Here is a 16224-nt window from a genome sequence, read left to right on the forward strand (position 1 = left end):
TAGATCAGTTTCCCATGGACACTTTCCAGCAGTCTATGGTCTGTAGACCAAGCTCGTGGAAGGGATCTGTGCTGGTCTCTGGGAGAGAGGCCTGCTGTCTGATTCTCAGGTCACTTGCCCCAGTGAAGGTTTACCTGGAGGGCAGAGGGAGGGCAGGGCTTGGTGTAATGTCTCTGTTCTTCCCTTGGCAGTGCTGTTGAGCTTACTGGAATTCACCAGTGTTGGGGGGCTAATGCTGAAAATGACTTCATCCCACTCTCTTGTCTGCAGAGCAGGAAGTTCAGGCCCTCACAGATGCACAATCAATTACCCTCTCCTGTGCATCTCCCCGTCATCTCCCCATCTGTGTCTGAGCTATCCATCTACCAGGTGACACCTCTCTCCAGAGTTTTATCTCAGTTATGGCTATGTTTCAAAAACCCACACTTCAGAGATCCCCCAGCAATGATCTTTTGGTGGAAGGTCTCACCATGCTGTGACCAGCTTGTCTCAGGAAACGGTTGCACTCCATGCAGTGGCAGTGGCTCAGAGTTTATGGTAGGTCGCAATGCACAACTGGTGCCAGGGTTTGCTGCCCTCAGGTGGAGTATTTTTTCCTATACCGGTGGACATGGTGGCTTATAGTTAAAAATCTCCTTGATCTGGGGAAGGACACAGACTTCAAATTCTAAGTAGAACAGAGAACTCCCATTAAATTCAATAAAAGTTAGCAATCCCTAAGTCATATCATGGCCAAATCCACAAAATGCACAAAAAAGGAAAGAATCCTGAAAATGGCAAAGGAAAAAAGTCCTTAACCTACAAGGCAAGACAGATCAGGTTCACAGCAGATCTGTCCACAGAAACTTGGCTGGCCAGAAAGGAGTGGAAAGATCTATTCAAAGTGCTGAATGGAAAAAAAAAAAAAATGCAGCCAAGAAATACTCTATCTGGCAAAGCTGTCATTCAATATAGGCGATACAGAGTTTCTTAGACAAACAAAAAAACTATAGGAGTTTGTGACCACTAAAAACCATCCATCATGCGAATAGCACCAAAAGAAAGCCAGAGTAGCCATACTTATATCAGATAAAGATTTTATTTTTTTTATTTTTAAAAAAATTTTTTTTAAGGTTTTTTATTTATTTTTGAGACAGAGAGAGACAGAGCATGAACGGGGGAGGGGCAGAGAGAGAGGGAGACACAGAATCGGAAGCAGGCTCCAGGCTCTGAGCCATCAGCCCAGAGCCCGACACGGGGCTCGAACTCACAGACTGCGAGATCGTGACCTGAGCTGAAGTCGGACACTTAACCGACTGAGCCACCCAGGTGCCCCCATCAGATAAAGATTTTAAAACAAAGACTGTAACAAGAGATGAAGAAGGACATTATATCCTAATTAAGGTTTCTATCCATGAAGAAAATATAACAATTGTAAATATTTATGCCCCACAACATGATATAATCCAAATATATGAATCAATTAATCACCGACATAAGGAAACTCTTTGATAATAATACAATACTAGCAGGGGATTTTTACAGCAATGAACAGACCATCTAAGCAGAAAATCAACAAGGAAACAGGACTTTGAATGACATGCTGGACTGGAGAGACTTAATAGATATATTCAGAACATTTTATCCTAAAGCAGCAGAACACACATGCTTTTCAAGTACACATGGAACATCCTCCAGAATAGATCACATACTGGGTCACAAATCATCCCGCAACAAGTACAAAAAGATGGAGATCATACCATGCATATTTTCAGATCACAATACTATGATACTTGAAGTCTACCACAAGAAAAATTTGAAAAGCCCTCAAATACATGGAGATTAAAGAACATTCTACTAAAAAATAAAAGGGTTAATCCGGACATTAAAGAAGAAATTAAAAAAAAAATACATGGAGGGGCGCCTGGGTGACTCAGTCTGTTGAGCGTCCGCCTTCAGCTCAGGTCATGATCTCATGGTCTGTGGGTTCAAGCCCCACACCAGGCTCTGTGCTGACAGCTCAGACCCTGGAGCCTGCTTCTGATCCTGTGTCTATCCCCTTTCTCTGCCTCTCCCCCACTCTGACTTTGTCTCACTCTGTCTCTCAAAAATAAATAAATGTGCAAGAAAAAAAAAAATACATGAAAACAAATAAAATGAAAACATGACAGTCCAAACCCTTTGGGATGCAGGAAAAGCAGTCCTAAGAGGAAAATTCAGGCCTATTTCAAGAAGCACAGAAGGTCCAAAATACATAACTTAACCTTCCACCTAAAGGAGTTAGAAAAGGAATGGTAAATAAAGCCTAAATTCAGCAGAGAAGGGAAACAATGAAGATCGGAGGAGAAATCAATGATACAGAAATAATAATAACAACAACAAAAACAGAATAGGTCAACAAAATTAAGATCTGGTTCTTAGAAAGTAGAAATGAATCCAGACTTATCAAAAAGAAATGAGAAAGGGCTGAAACAGATAAAATCACAAATGAAAGAGGAGGGATCATAACCAACACCACAGAAGTACAAATGATTATAAGAGAATACTACGAAAAATTATATGCCAACAAACTGGGCAATCTGGAAGAAATGAACAAATTCCTAGAAACTAACAAACTACCAAAACTGAAACAGGAAGAAAATTTGAACAGACCTACCAAAGCAAAGAAACTGAATCAGTGATAAAAATCTCCCAACAAACAAGAATCCTGGACCAGATGGCTTCCCAGGAGTACTCGACAAGACATTTAAAGAAAAGTTAATATCTATTCTTTTCAAACTGTTCCAAAAAATAGAAATTGAAGGAAAACTTCCATTCCATGAAGCCAGCATTATCTTGATTCCAAAACCAGACAAAGACCACACTAAAAAGGAGAAGTACAGGCCAATATCCCTGATGAACATGGATGCAAAAATTCTCAACAAGATATAAGCAAATTGAATTCAACAATATATTAAAAGAATTATTCACCATGATCAAGTGGGATTTATCCCTGGGCTACAGGGGTGGTTCAACATTGGCAAATCAATCAACAAGATACACGACATTAATAAGAGAAAAAATAAGAACCATATGATTCTCTCAATAGGTGAAAAGCATCTGACAATGTAGCATCCCTTCTTGATAAAGACCGTCAACAAAGTATGGATATGTGAATCATATGTCAGCATCATAAAGGTCATATATGAAAGACCCACAGCTAATGTCATCCTCAATGGGGAAAAACTGAGAGCCCTTTCCCTTACAGTCAGGAACAAGACAAGGATGTCCACTCTTACCATTACTATTTAATATGTACTCGAAGTCAGCCTCAGCAATCAGATAACAAAAAGAAATGAAGGGCATACAAATAGGCAAGAAAGAAGTCAAACATTCACTATTTGCAGACTTATGATACTCTCTGTAGAAAACCTAAAGACTCCACCAAAAAATTGCTAAAACTATACATGAATTCGGCAAGATTACAGAATATAAAATCAAGATGTGGAAATGTGTTTCATTTCTGTACAATAACAAAGCAGCAGAATAAGAAATCAAGGAATCAATCCCATTTGCAATTGCACCAAAAGCAATAAGATACCTAGGAATAAACCTATCAAAAGATTTAAAATATCTGTGACTGAAAATATCTGAAAACTATAGAACACTTATAAAAGAAATTGAAAAGGGTGCAAGAAATAAAAAACATTCCGTGGGGCCCCCCGGGTGGCTCGGTCAGTTGAGTGTCTGACTTCAGCTCAGCTCATGATCTCGTGGTTCATGAGTTTGAGCCCAACATCGGGCTGGCTGCTGTCAGCACAGAGCCTGCTTTGGATTCTCTGTCCCCCTCTGTCTGCCCTTCCCCTGCTTGCTCTCTCTCTCTCTCTCTTCTCCCTCAAAAATAAAAATAAACATTTAAAAATGATAAACAATCCATGCTCATGAATTGGAAGAGGAAACATCATTAAAATGTCTATACTACCCAAATCAATCTACACATTTAATGCAATCCTTATCAAATACCACCAGGATTTTTCACAGAGCTAGAACAAATAATCCTAAAAATATTTTGGAACCAGAAAAGACCCTGAATAACCAAAACAACCCTGAAAAAGTGAAACAAAACTGGAAGCATCATGATTCCAGACTTCAAGCTATATTACAAAGCTGGAGTCATCAAGACAATGTGGTACTGGCACAAGAAGAGACACATAGATAAATGGAACAGCATAGGGAACCCAGAAATGGACCCACAACTATGTGTTCAACTAATCTTCAACAAAGTAAGAAAGCATATCCAATGGAAAAAAGACAGTCTCTTCAGCAAATGGTGCTGGGAAAACTGAATGGCAACACACAGAAGAATGAATCTGGACTACTTTCTTGCATTATACACAAAAATAAACTCAAAATGGATGAAAGGCCTACATGTGAGACAGGAAAGCATCAAAATCCTAGAGGAGAAAACAGGCAGGAACCTCTTTGACCTTGGCTGGAGAAACACCTTACTAAACACATTGCTCAAGGCAAGAGAAACAAAAGCAAACATGAACTATCGGGACTTCAAGATAAAAACCTTCTGTCCAGTGAAGGAAACAATCAACAAAACTAAAAAGCAACCTACAGAATGGGAGAAGATATTTGCAAACAGTATGTCTGATAAAGGGCTAGTATCCAAAATATATAAAGAACTTCTCAAACTCAGCACCCAAAAAACAAATAATCCAGTTAAGAAATGGGCAGAAGACATGAACAGACATTTTCCAAAGAAAACATCCGGATGGTTAAACAGATATATGAAAAGATGCTCAACATCATTCATCATCAGGGAAATACAAATCAAAACCACAATTGAGATACCACCTCACACCTGTCGGAATGGCTAAACAACAGTGTTGGTCAGGATGCGGAGCAAGAGCAACCATCTTACATTGTCAAGAGAAACCCAAACTGATGTAGCCACTGGAGAATAGTATGACGGTTCCTCAGTAAACTAAAAATGGAATTCTCCTACATTGTAACAATTGCACTATTAGGTATTTACCTAATAGCAGCATTACCATCAATAGCCAATCTATGAAAAGATCCCAAATGTCCATCAACTGACGAAAGGATAAAGAAAGTGTTGGAATATACAATGGAATATTACTCAGCCATCAAAGAGGATGAAATCTTGCCATTTTCAACAATGCAGATGGAGCTAGAATGTATTATGGTAAGCAAAATAAGTCAATTAGAAAAACACAAATGGCTAATGATTTCACTCTAATGTGGAATTTAAGAAACAAAACAATGAACATATGGGAAGTGGGTGAAAAACAGAGAAGAGAGGAAAACAGACCACAAGAGACTCTTAACGATAGACAGAAAACGAGGGGTTGACAGAGGGAGTTGGGTGGGAGATGGGCTAGGTGGGTGATGGATTCTAAGGAGGGTACTTGTTGTGATGAGCACTGGGTGTGGTGGGTAAATGATGCATCACTGAATTCTGCTGCTGAAACCAATATTTCACTGTATATTAACTAAAATTTAGATTTCTTTAAAAAAGGGAAAAATTGTTAATAATGGAACTACCCTCTGATCCAGTAATTGCACTACTGGGTATTTATCACCAAAATACAAAAACACTAATTCAAAGGGATAAATGCACCCCTATGTTTGTTGAAGCATTGTATACAATAGTCAAATTATGGAAACAGCCCGTGTGTCTATTGACAGATGAATGGATACAGAAGAAGTGGTAAATAGATACAATGGTATATTATTCAGCTATAAAAATAGAATGAAACCTTTCCATTTGCAACATTATATCCAGAGAATATAATGCTAAGCAAATTAAGTCAGTGAGAGCAAGACAAATACCATATGATTTCCCTTGTACCTAGAATTGAAGGAAAAAAACAAATGAGTAAAGAAAAGATAGAGAGAAACCAAGAAACAGACTCTTTACTATAAGAACAAACTGATGGTTGCCAGAGAGAGTAGGTATGTGGGGCAGTGGGGAAAGAGGTGATGTGGATTAAAGAGCATGCTTCTCATGGGGAGCACTGAGTAATGTATAGAATTGTTGAATCACCATGTTTTATACCTGAAACCAATATAATAGGGTATGTTAACTGTATGGGATTAAAATAAAAAAAACTTAATACAAACTTAAAAAATAAGCTTTCAGCCCATATACTTTTACATACACACATTCATGTGTATACATTAACTAGACATGCACGTTATGTGTATATTTATACTATATACTATGTGTGTGTGTGTTTATACACGTGCGTGTGTGTATATCTTCTCTAGTTTTCTCCTGCCCAAGTTAATTTACATTTCGTGATCCTACCCTGCTCAGAGATGATCTATTTGAGGTCTGTTTCTCACACCCTTCCCCTCACCCCTGTCATTTTCCCCAGGATTGACACCACATTCTAGGAAGTTCATGTAGTCAAAGCTTCATTGTAGGAATTAAATTACTGTCTCTCTGAAATCAACTCACAGGCATACTTTGTCACCATACAACAGGGGTTTGTTACAGCACTGTTTGTCTTAGGAACCTTTGCATTAGCAGCTGACGGTGTCTAATTTATTCCCCTGAGTGGTAGTTGCAAATATTTGTTGCCTTGGTAAGTCATTCAGCCCTGTTTTTGCACCCTTGTGCCCCTTCAGTACTGGGTTTCAAGAGAAATTATTTGCATACTTCAATGCAGCAATGTTCTAGTCAGAGTGTGAGGCACAAAAGGAATGCCAAACCTGATGCCTACAATACAGGTTCTTGGAGTCTGTATTTTTTCCTCCCTCATAAGAAAAGTCAAATCGAACACCGATAATGTCCAAGGTGTTCAAATAAATATGATATCATCGCTGTAAGCTTCAGAGAATAGCAGTTTTCTTGAACCACATTGCACTGCACCCACAAGTCAGGGCTTTCCCCCTCGGTAACTGAACTGGTAATGTTCCTCTGGATAATGCCTCTGAACTGGTAGTTTTCATCTAGCGATTAGTCTGGGCCTACATGGTCATCGCCACTGTTCATCCTGGGAAGAGATGAACCAGAAGCATTTGCTTCAGGAGTTCCAACTACGTCCCCAACATTGACCAGTAGGAGGGTCCGTGGCTGACCTTAGATAATGTCCTACATTTACTTTTTTACTTACCGTGACTATCTCTTTGTAAGAACTTTCTCTTCCGTTTTGTCTCCAAACCAGAAGAAGGCAGAAGAAGAAACTGAAAAGCTCTGTGCTGTCAGGAATCTTTCCAAGTGCCTGGAAAGGTGGCTGATTCATAAAAGATCCTTACAAAACATTTGTGGATTGGATGAATAGATGGTGGTTACCATGTTTCAGCAAAGACAAATTGATTAGGGTACTGCAATACAAAAGTGTGACAAGACTTTGCGTTCTCATGGAGAGTAGTTTGGGCCTCATTCTCTATATGCTGAAACATGACTGCTGCTAAAATTATCTTATAATTTCACTTTTCAGTTATACAAGTGAAATGTTAATTACAGGAAAACATGGAGAATAATATTTTGATAAATTTTTCTTACATTAGTTAATTAACATGATCTCTTTCCCTCACCCTGTGTATTTTGAAAATTCTTGCTCTTGGCCTTTTATTCTATGTTGTCTCCATCTTCTGAGTGGTTTGGAAGTAAGCCTAACCATGAGGGATATCAACCCACTATCTGGCACTTATGTTGAAATTATTTTTAGATATGATGGGTAAGGCTTCCTCCCCGGGGAACCGGGTTCAGCTGAGCTCCAAGTAGACCAGTGGTAGTAGCAGTGGTGGCAGAGGTGAAAATGAATGAATGAATGAATGAATGAATGGTGGGTAAAAAGTCTTCTACCTTTATTTGTAGAATGTTTCCGTATTTTAAAATGAATGTAGTCACATTTATCCTTTATTTTAAATATACATGGTTTTTGCCTTCGGTGCCTTGCTTAAAGAAACCCTTGCCTAGCCAATGATGATGTGCAAATTCAATTATAAATACTTACACTTTCATAATAAAATTGTTAGCTTTTATGTACAGGATTCGAGGATCTAATTTTATCTTTTTACAGTTGGTTATTCGGTTATCACAACACTCATTTAGCCTGCCATTCTATCTTCACCCAATTTTATTTGTGCCTAGAATTATTTCCGAAAGTTCTATTCTGTTAAATTAATCTTTGTTTATTTCTGCTAAAGAAGCACATCGTTTGAATTATTTTAGTTTTATTACACATTTTAATGTCTGGTTAGACTATAACACCCCCGTATTGCTTTTAAAATGTTCTTTCTTTTCTTTCATGTTTATTCATCCTGATGAACTTTAAAATACTTTCTTTTTCAATTCCACCATCTATTCTATAATTTTTGTGGCTGCATTTGTTATAGAATCTTATTTAAGCAAACGTATTTTCTCATATAGAGAACATATGTTCCATTTATCTTCCATTTATCATCTTATGATATCTTCCATCATATCTCTCAAAAATCCTGTAGTTTTTTTTTTTTTCTTATTTCCTTGTTACTACATATTTTTGAACAAACATTAAGTACCTCTGGTATGCCAGACACTGAAATAGTCATTGGTATATAGTTCTGGGCTTTGAACAAGAATGACTTGACTTTCACATCTCAAGTATAGAAATTACTGGGCAATAAAGAGACTCAATAATGTTTTATAATAAAATGGCACAAGTGTTACAGAGGGCACCCATGAAGATGCTACATGAAAAAGTAATGGGGGGCAGAAAGGAACAGTGGAGAGAGCTAGGAGGGGGGCTAGCAGGCACCTAGGGGGCTCTGACACTTGTTTCCAGACTGCACCAGGGAGCCTGGAAGAGGAGGCGCGACTAGGGGCGGGGCCAGGTGTTGAAGGTCCGCCCACACTGTGTGGTCCTAAGGAGGCCAGAGTTTATTTTAAGAGCAATGGGGGAGCATCAGGGCTCGGTCAGAGAAATGGCATCATCGTATTTGTATGTTTGAAAGTTTTCTTCAGTTATGGGATTGATAATTAGTTGGAATGGAGTAAGAATCGAGATAAAAGACTTGCTAACAGGCTGTTAAAAGATTCATGCCAGACATGATGAACTGCACTAACGAAGGGCCAGCAAAGATGGAGAAAGAGGCAGCTAGCTAAAACCTGATTTCCTATTCACAGAATGGAGGCAAGGATGCATCAGGACAAGCTCAGGTTCGTCCCCACAAGGTACCAACAGAGTGAATGACATAGCGGCGCCAAAGCTGCCTGCTCCCTGAACATGATTAGTTTCGAAGTGAAGATTTGCACGTTATCACAAAGGATTCTGGAATAATTTTTAGATGGGGTACCCTGTCACCTAATAGGTCTCCTTATTTGTGGGGAGTAGAAAATGAAAAAGACTATCTCCTGACTCCAAAGAGAGGGGACTGCTTACTAACCTTGTGTACCACTTGAACAAATTCCTTTTTATGGTTTTAATTTTTTTTTTAATGTTTATTAACTTTTGAGAGAGAAAGAGAGACAGAGCACGAGCAGGGAGGGAGCAGAGAGAGAGAGAGAGAGTCACAGAATCCGAAGCATGCTCCAGGCTCTGAGCTGTCAGCACAGAGCCCGAAGCGGGGCTGGAACTCACAAACTGCGAGATCGTGACCTGAGCTGAAGTCAGACGCTCAACAGACCGAGCCACCCAGACGCCCCTTGAACAAATTTCTTAATAGTCTAGAGTTAGAGCATTATACTTGACTACTTTGTTTAGCCTAAATATTTGAATTGTCTCAACTTTCATGAGACAAGAAACAACCAAAGTTGGCCGAAGTAAGAAATAAAAACCTTGAATGAATCAATAACCACCGAACAAACTTTTTAAAGTTTCTAATATTTCTATGGGTTTGTTGCTATGTTTTTCATAAAGCAAAAATATCATATTGAATAAAAGCCAATAGAGGTAGCTCACAAAAACACACATTACTTAAGATGCATAAATTCTAACTAAGATATTAATAAATTTCCTACAATATTATGTAAAAACAATTTGCAATGACCAAAAAAATATTTTTAGGAGTGGATTAAAATTAGGAAACCACTACCATAATTTTCAATATCAAATAAGCAGACACATAAGATTCACAGTAAAATCTGAATACAATAATCAGAAAGGTAAAACCTGCGATGCCAGACGCTTAACAAGTAACTTTTTTTTTTAATTTATTTACTTATTTGAGAGATACAGAGACAGCGTGAGCAGGGGAGGCACAGAGAGAGAAGGAGAGAGACAGAATCCCAAGCAGACTCCACACTGTCCGTGGTGAGCCTGATGCAGGGCTTGAACTCACGAAACCAGGAGATCCTGACCTGAAACGAAGCTAGTCGCTTAACTGACTGAGCCACACAGGCACCCCAAAACAAGTAACATTTTATTCAAAGATGCAGTGCAGGGGTGCCTGTGTGGCTCAGTCAATTAAGCTTCCTACTCCTGATTTCAGTTCAGCTCATGACCTCACGGTCATGAGCTTGCTTGGGATTCTCTCTCTCCCTCTCTCTCTCTGCCCCTCCCCTGCTCTCTGTCTCTGTCTCTCTCTCTCTCTCTCTCTCTCTCTCAAAATAAATAAATGAACATTAAAAAGATACTTTTTCTCAGGGCACCTGGGTGGCTCCGTGGGTTAAACATCTGACTTCAGCTCAGGTCATGATCTCACAGTTCATGGGTTCGAGCCCTCCTCCCACCCCAACTCCCCACTGTCAGGCTCTGTGCTGACAGCTCAGAGCCTGGAGCCTGCTTCAGATACTCTGTCTCCCTCTCTCTCTGCCCCTCCCCTGCTCATACTCTGTGTGTATGTCTCTCTGACACAGAAAAATAAACACTAAAAAAAAAAAAAAAATTAATACTTTTTCTCTTAAAAAAGATACAACGTAGCCTAATGAAACGTACAAACTCAACATTAGGGACAAACTTTTCTCAAAAGACTGTTGCCAGCTTCATGCTCACATCCACCTTTCTTTTGGCCCGATGCTGCCTGGCCAGCCCTGTGTCCCTTCAGTGATTTATGACCAGTTTTCATGCTGTCAGTCTCCCTGAGCGAGACCACTTTTTCCGGAAAGGTGAGTTAGCAGAGAAGGGAACCCTCTAAACCGGCCTACTCAGCAGCTAGGCTAACAGATGTTCTCCATCACTGCCATCATTCTCAGGCTGTTTCAAGGCCACACCAAAGGGGCCCTGCACCCAGCAGTGACAAATGAGTGGACTGTGGGTGACCACACATCAAGTAGTGAAAGGCAAAAGGAACTCTGACTTACAGAAGTAGAGCATACAGGATCACATTCCTGCAGATCCGATCTGCCACGATTGCAGGGCCAATAATCTGCCTAAGAGCAGAGAGAATCCTTCCAGGTACCACCTACTCCGGAGGCATCGCCATCAACCCTCCAGCAACGACTTGCCTTGGGCTGGGTTGGGTCACATCCACAGCGTGAGCAGCTTTGAAAAGAATATTGGAGATTTTCCTTCAGTTTCATTTTGTATTAAAATTAGATTCTACTTTGAAATATGAGGTCGCTGAAGCAACTAATTTTCAATGCTTCGATGAAAAGTTTGCCAACCCTAATTAACTCCTCCAGCCTAGGAAAATTTTTTTTTGGTTGGCTCAGAAATATGTCTATAAGAATTGTGAAAAGAAATTAAGCCCTATTAGTGTCACAGTTGGTAACAAAAAGGCAAGTAGAAATATCAAACCTTTACCAAGAGTGAATGTGAACCAAGAGGCTGAAATAAAGGCTGTGTGCCCAGAAGATCCCTGTCATTTAGAATGTATTAGCTAATGCTGCATGCACATGGCATTCTTGCTTTCTGAGTGTTTCAAACTATTTGAAACAAAAGATATCCTAATTTAAAAAAAACAAAAAAACAAAAAAACAAAAACAGGCCTTTTAAGATAGTTTCCTAATCAAATATGTAAGTGACATGGGGTAGGGATTTGTAATGCTTTCCACCCAAAGGATGTTATGAAAATTAAAAAGGGGCGCCTGGGTGGCTCAGTCGGTTAAGCGTCCGACTTCGGCTCAGGTCATGATCTCACGGTCCATGAGTTCGAGCCCCGTGTCGGGCTCTGTGCTGACAGCTCAGAGCCTGGAGCCTGTTTCAGATTCTGTGTCTCCCTCTCTCTCTGACCCTCCCCTGCTCATGCTCTGTCTCTCTCTGTCTCAAAAATAAATAAACGTTAAAAAAAAAATGTTAAAAAAAAAAGAAAATTAAAAAGAGAAAGAAAGGTTAACAAAAATAAGTTTTTTGTCACAAACTGAGCAGTCCTCAACGCTCAGTGACATATCCTCCTCCAGATCAGAAGATGATCCATATTTGTTTCTTCTACTCACGAATTAAAAGTTAATCATATTCGATTTAATAGTACTGAGAGACACAGAAATGCATTGTTCTTCAGAAATAATTATTTCACCTTAATGTTCCTAAAGTCATTCACCGTTCACTGTAAACTTCTTTTCTCCTACAATATTCCATCTGACGTGGAACTGCCATTCCTAATAGCAAATAATAATGCTCTTTAAATAAATGTGTCTTTACAAAATTATTGAAATGATAGAAAAGTCTTAACAAAATTCAAACCGTGAGTGTTGGATCTGGAAGCAGAAGAAATCCACACACGAGAAACCCTAACTTTTTGTGGGTGCCACCAACACTTGCCATGGTCAAGCTTCATGTGAGGTCTCAATCCTGTTCTGAGCATTCTCGTTGTCCTGACACCGAGAGGCCCCCCATTTATACAGGTAATTGATACTCGCATCCAAGAAGATATAGTAATCGTCTTCTCCTTAAAGATCTCTGTACTATCTTATACTTTCTGTGTTTAGGTTTGTCCTACTTTACGTTTTGCTATATGTGCTGCATTTTGTTTTATTTTAGAGTCTGAAATGAGTAGACAGACACAGCTCTCATTTTGTGTTGTATAAGTTGTTTCTGGGGTGTTTTACCTGCATTTAGTACCAAAATTTAAAAATAGCATTTCTTGGCTCCCTTCTATAAAATACGAGGACTTTGCTTCCTGCTCACATATCTCAACCTTGTTTTGGTCTAAAATAACTTAATATTCCTGACACTCTAAAAATATATTCAGAGAAGGACAAGATTTCCATGAATCTCTGCTCCCATTTGTTGTTGTTGTTTATTTATTTATTTTGAGAGAGACAGAGACAGCACAAGTGGAAGAGGGGCAGAGAGAGAGGGAGACAGAAAATCCCAAGCAGGCTCTGTGCTGCCAGCGGGAGACAGAAAATCCCAAGCAGGCTCTGTGCTGCCAGCACAGAGCCCGACGCAGAGCTTGAACTCACAAAACTGCAAGATCCTGACCTGAGCTGAAACCAAGAGTCCGATGTTTAACCAGTCGAGCCATCCAGGTGCCCCTCTGCTCCCATTTTTATGCCATGGATTTGCCCCCAACCCATGGCGTTGTTCCTAAAAGGAAAATGTATTAACAAATTAATGAAAACCAAGTGTTGAATGTTATCTTTCAATGTTTTGTTCATACTGTTGGTGAGTGTGGGCAGCCATATAGTCTTGCAGAAGAAAAGTGAAATAACCCCCCACACAATAGACAAGGACACATAGCCAGTTCAGTGTTCTCATGATTTTCTATGCATGGTCCCAGGAGGGAGAGGATGTCTTCAGAAAGACCTAATATCAAGCACATTGCTTTGGTGGGTCATAAATATGCCACCCTCTCTTCATTTCTGATTCACAGGCAAACATTATGCCATGATGGTTTCCATCAAAGGGACTCATTTAACGAATGCCCTTAAGTCATTCTGTCCTGCCTGACAGAGGCACTTCTTATCATGAATTCACAAGTTATCATTTTACATATCATACCCTATCAACTGGTTCAATGTGAGCCAGCAGGTGGAAGATGAGTCTTCTCTTAGCTAACTGGCAGCCAGGATTCTGGGGACAGAAGGCAAGGGCCAGACCCACAGAGGTGATCCCTCTCGATATTTAAGACCTTGGGAGGATGCCTGGTAGCCAACATCCTTGCTTTTCATTCCGTACCTGTTGCCTCTTTGCTACCAAAGGATGCCATCTGGACGGTAATACAAATCCGGAGCCTGAAGGAATTTTGCTATATATAGTGCCAATTGCACACAATTGGGAACATGTTTAAGAGTTTAATGATACCAAGTGAAGTCAGAGTTAGGTCTAACGCAAGGACCTTCTCACTGAGCTGTGATAAATGAACTCAGTTCCACTGTTTTGGCAAACACTTTCATGAGAGACATTTTCGTGTTCCCTTCTCATCTGATCTTGTCCACGGCCACCCTGGTCCTCTCCAGCAAGTCTCTCTAAATTCAAATATTGGGCCACAGTTTTGATCAGTTCCCTCAGGGGCTCCTGATGCAAAAATTCTTTAAAAAAAAAAAAAAAATAGTTGCAAGGCACCTGGGTGGCTCAGTGGGTTAAACAGTTGACTCTTGATTTCAGCTCAGATCATGATCTCATGGTCGTGGGATTGAGCCCCACGTTGGGCTCTGCGCTAATAGTACGGGGCCTGCTTGGGATTGGGATTCTCTCTCTCCCTCTCTTTGTCTGCCCCTCCCCCACTCATTCTCTCTCTCTCTCTCTCTCTCTCTCTCTCTCTCTCTCAAAATGAATAAACTTTTTAAAAAATTCTTTGGGGCACCTGGGTGGCTCAGTCGGTTGGATGTCCGACTTCAGCTCAGGTCATGTTCTCACGGTTCATGGTCCGAGCCCCGCGTCGCACTCTGTGCTGACAGCTCGGAGCCTGGAGCCTGCTTCCTATTCCGTGTCTCCCTCTCTCTGGCCCTCCTTTGCTTGCTCACACTCTGTCTCACTCTTTCTCTCAAAAATAAATACACATTAAATTTTTTTTTTATTCATTAAAAATTAAATAAATAATAGTGGCTTCCATGACACAGAAAACATATATATATATTTTTAATTTCTTTGACATCTTAAACACCTTCTTTGGTAATTTTGGCCCTGATGAATTTTCCAACATCATCTTCTCAAACACTCATGACACTCCACCCTTCAACAAAGCTGAACCACAGAAATTTCGAGTGCATCAAGATGTTTCACAGCATTTTTCCCCAGCCCACCCTCCTTCTTCTGCATAGATATCTTCCCCTGGCTCCCTGTTCTCTTTCAGACAAATCTTACCTGCTTCCCAACACTCAGGACAAGACTCAGCTCTTCTCTGCTTCCTTGGAAATACCACTTTCTTTGCACTGATACAACCGTATGTGGCTGCATATCTATCTCCCATTCAGACAGAAAGCCTTGACCAAAAATCTCAGCATTTATTCACTCTTGTTTGCCAAGCCCTTGTTCCTGGGCCTGTATGATAATTCACTTCAGTAAACATTTGTGAAACTGAATTGGAAACCTGAAGTCTGTTCGTCATTATTTTCCCACTGCCCACCCCACCCAGGTGGTGATGTTAAGAACTCTCGTTATTCCCATCCAGACAAGTGATGGGAGCCCTTTTTGGCTCATTGGCAAAGCACATATGTATTGATTTTTTTGGCTTTGGGTGCTAATGATTTCAACTGGTGAAATGTTTTTATATGTTGTAGAATGAGACATAAGGAGGCAAGGTTACCAACATCATTCCTCACTCTTACTTCTGAAACCCGTAGGCTTGAAGGCTAACAAGTAAGAAAGGTGGGTTCCAGTCTCTTATCTGCCATGATGGAGTTTTATGACCTAAATACTTGTTAATCTTTCTGGGGTTTTTTGAATGTGTTAAAACATGTGGGGGATGGCGAAGCCACTTCTATTTTATTCCCCTTCCAGCTATACAATTGTCTGATTCACTAATATTTCGTGTAAGAATACCATGTAAAAGATTATTTTCTGCTCAAATCTGTTTCTCTTCCATGACCTGCTGAAAGTGTGACAATTGTGTCAATGGCCTGATTTGCAAATTATCACCACAGCTTTCTTCAGTAAAAAGTAGACCATCTTTCAATAATCATGAACTTAATTGAAGTAGCTTGGAAGCAAAGCCTACTTAAATCATTTATAGGCTATTTTCTGTCCTAGAATTTCTAGGAAAAGTTTTTCAAACTTTAAGGAGAAAATGGTCAAAAGAGAAGCTTCTAAATAGCTTTATCTCCTTGGCTATCACAAAACATTATGGCAGATATTACAGACGCCTCCCTGTTAAATGATTAACCAATAGAAGTAATTTTCAACAACAAAAAAGGAAGTCATAGCAAGGTGGAGATTTTAGTTTATTTTACTCAAATTTGAACACTGTTAACACAGCATGCAC

Source organism: Panthera pardus, unplaced genomic scaffold (assembly GCF_024362965.1).
Source record: "Panthera pardus isolate Hobbes unplaced genomic scaffold, ASM2436296v1 HiC_scaffold_8, whole genome shotgun sequence".
In the NCBI taxonomy this organism is placed as follows: Eukaryota; Metazoa; Chordata; class Mammalia; order Carnivora; family Felidae; genus Panthera; species Panthera pardus.